The sequence below is a fragment of the Microtus oregoni genome, unplaced genomic scaffold (assembly GCF_018167655.1).
Source record: "Microtus oregoni isolate MIOR12 unplaced genomic scaffold, Mior012 000079F_003, whole genome shotgun sequence".
Lineage (NCBI taxonomy): Eukaryota > Metazoa > Chordata > Mammalia > Rodentia > Cricetidae > Microtus > Microtus oregoni.
Genome location: NW_024544155.1, coordinates 382208 through 384903, shown reverse-complemented (window position 1 = coordinate 384903; position 2696 = coordinate 382208). Strand labels below are relative to the sequence as shown.

The 2696-nt window shown below is 41.1% G+C and overlaps 1 pseudogene; it reads left to right on the top strand.

Moving 5' to 3' along the window:
* The first annotated feature begins 350 nt into the window (after nucleotides 1–350).
* On the top strand, nucleotides 351–1701 carry LOC121441567 (annotated as a pseudogene).
* Nucleotides 1702–2696: the final 995 nt, after the last annotated feature.

The window sequence follows — 2696 nt, the reverse complement described above, 5'->3', positions numbered from 1 at the left end:
AGCAAATTAAAGCAAGGGTTTATTTCAGGTTACAGATCCAGGTGATACAGTCCATCATAACACAGAAGGTATGGAAGTAGGAATAAGAAGTAGGGGTGCTGGGCCTTCTCCTCCCCGTGCTTTGTACTCTCACACGTAGCAGGTACACGGGTGGAAGAGTGGCGCCACCATGAGTGCCCACTTTCAGGCTGCACATTGGCCTAGGTGGGCTGCCAAGATAGGGTTCCCTGAGCCTCGGGTGGGTGTGGAGAAGAGCCAGCCGTGGGCTCCACCCCCCACCCCTGCTGCCAGCAGGACATTTCTGATTTATTGCATCCTTGAAGAGCATCAGTAGAAGAGGAAAAAAAAAGATGGGTGTGAAAATATTTACTCACAGCTCCTCTTCCCATAGCCAGGAAATGCAGGGAAAGCTAAATATGTTATGAAATGATGGACATTTTTGTGATATCACTTTTCGTTTCCAGCATAAAATCTTTCAGGCTCAAAAGGTGGTACTAGAAGCTTGCAGTGATTTCTTTTGCAAAAAACGTGTGGGCCAAGCAGAGGATTAGAACAAAAATGTGTTGGATCTGCATCATGTTTCAGTGACTGGCTTTATACCTCTTTTAGAATATGCTTACACAGCCACTCTGCCAATTAATACAGAAAATATTATTGATGTTCTAGCTGAAGCCAGCTATATGCAAATGTTTAGTGTTGCTAGTACCCGATTAGAGTTCATGAAATCAAGTATTTTGTGGAATACACCACATAGCCAACCAGAAAAGGGTCTAGATGCTGGGCAAGAAAATAGTTCTAACTGCAATTTTACTTCTGGAGATGGAAGTATTTCTCCACTGTCTTCAGATTGCAGTGTTGTGGAAAGGACCATTCCTGTCTGCCGAGAATGCCAAAGAAAACTCAAAAGCTACATTGTGATGTCTCCTGAGAGTCCGGTAAAATGTAGTACACAAACAAGTTTACCCCAAGTATTGAATTTCTCAACTTCCTATGCAGAAAAGAGAAATCAGTCAGTTGACTCTTCTTTAGCTTTTCCATGGACTTTCCCTTTTGGAATTGATTGAAGGATTCAGCCTGAGAAAGCAAAGCAGACAGAGAATACCGAGATTTTAGAGTTGCCTGGCCTGTCTGAGGCAGTAGAAGAATGACTACGTGACTTGTGAGAGTACAAAAACTACTTTGCCTCTAGGGACAGAAGAAGATGTGTAGGTCAAAGTAGAAAGATTAAGTGTTGAGGAAGTCCATGAGGAATTGTCCCAGCCACTGCATCTCAGAGCTCACGGAGTGGTCAGCAGACAGTGCTGGGAAGTAATCCAGTTCAAGAGGATCTTCTGATTAGTCTACAGTCTTCCCCTATAGGCTCAGTAGATGAAGGAGTTACAGAGAGGAGCCTACACTTCAAATCACTTCTAGCACCAGTGCTCATACAGACAATGACGAAAGAAAATGTTCAGTATCCCTTCCAACTCTACATTGCTCCTTCTACCAGCAGAACAGAGCAACCAAGTCCAAATGGTCCAGACAGACCTTTCCAATGTCCAACCTGTGGGGTTCAATTCACTAGTATTCAGAACCTAAAACAGCTCATGCTTATCCATCCTCAGGAATTAAACCATTTCAGTGTGACTGCTGTAAAAATTTTCACCAGAGCTTGCTCAGTAAAGATGTGCCCATCGCCTAAAGCATGAAGTGATTTCTTAGTGCCAGACTACTTAAACCAGGAGCAAGAAGAGACTCTTGTTCAGTATGCTCTTGGAGAAAACACTTTTGAAAGCATCTTTTCTATTCAAATACCTGTGATTTCACAGGACTCCTCAACCCAGAATTGTGAAAGTTCTTTCCCTTTGGGGTCTCCTGGTGGGCTTGCAGAGATGGAGGAGGATGTGCAAGGGCATCCAAAGACCAGTACTCATGCCTAGGCCACCCAAGATGACCCCACCCCCAATGTCAGAGCTGTCTGCAATAACTATTGAGTAATTTTGTGATTTGGTATCAGTTTAGGTTTTTGAAACTGCCTGTTCTTGATCTTTAACCTTTAAAGTTAACTTCTTAAAAAAAAAAAAAGAAGGATACCAGTTTGTAAGCCCTGAAATGGGAGGGTTGCTTTGCTTTTTTTTTTCCATAGCTGAGAGATCCCTTCTGTATGTATACAATAAGGTAACATTGAAACAGAACATAAACTCTGAGACTTAAGGAGAAGCAGCTGGTTTCAAACATGGCATTCTTTTCATTATTAAAAGTGGGCAACAGCATATACAGAAGAAAACAGTTTATTGTTGACCTTCCTGAGATGAGAGGGCTCATGGGAAGTTACTAAACAGAATTTGACAATGGGTAAGTAAATGTTTACTCATAGATGCAAGGTGTTATAAACCCTGTAGTTTTGGAAGCATTTATGGTAAATTTTTCAAATGAAAGTACATAATTTTGAAATCCAGCATATTATTTTTTAAGGCATTATGAATTTTCATGGTGAAAAATTGGCATCTGTCAGGCATTTCATGTATCCTTATAGCACCACTCTAAAGGCTAAGAGGTGTGACTGAGAGAAGTCAAGCTGTGCATGAAATGGCCAGGGTATAGAATAAGGTATGTATACTCCATCTTTATAAAATTGTTTTAATACTGTTTTTCATACTAAAATGAATATTTGTTTACGTAGCCTTTGAATGCTGAAACCTGACTAACTAGAACAT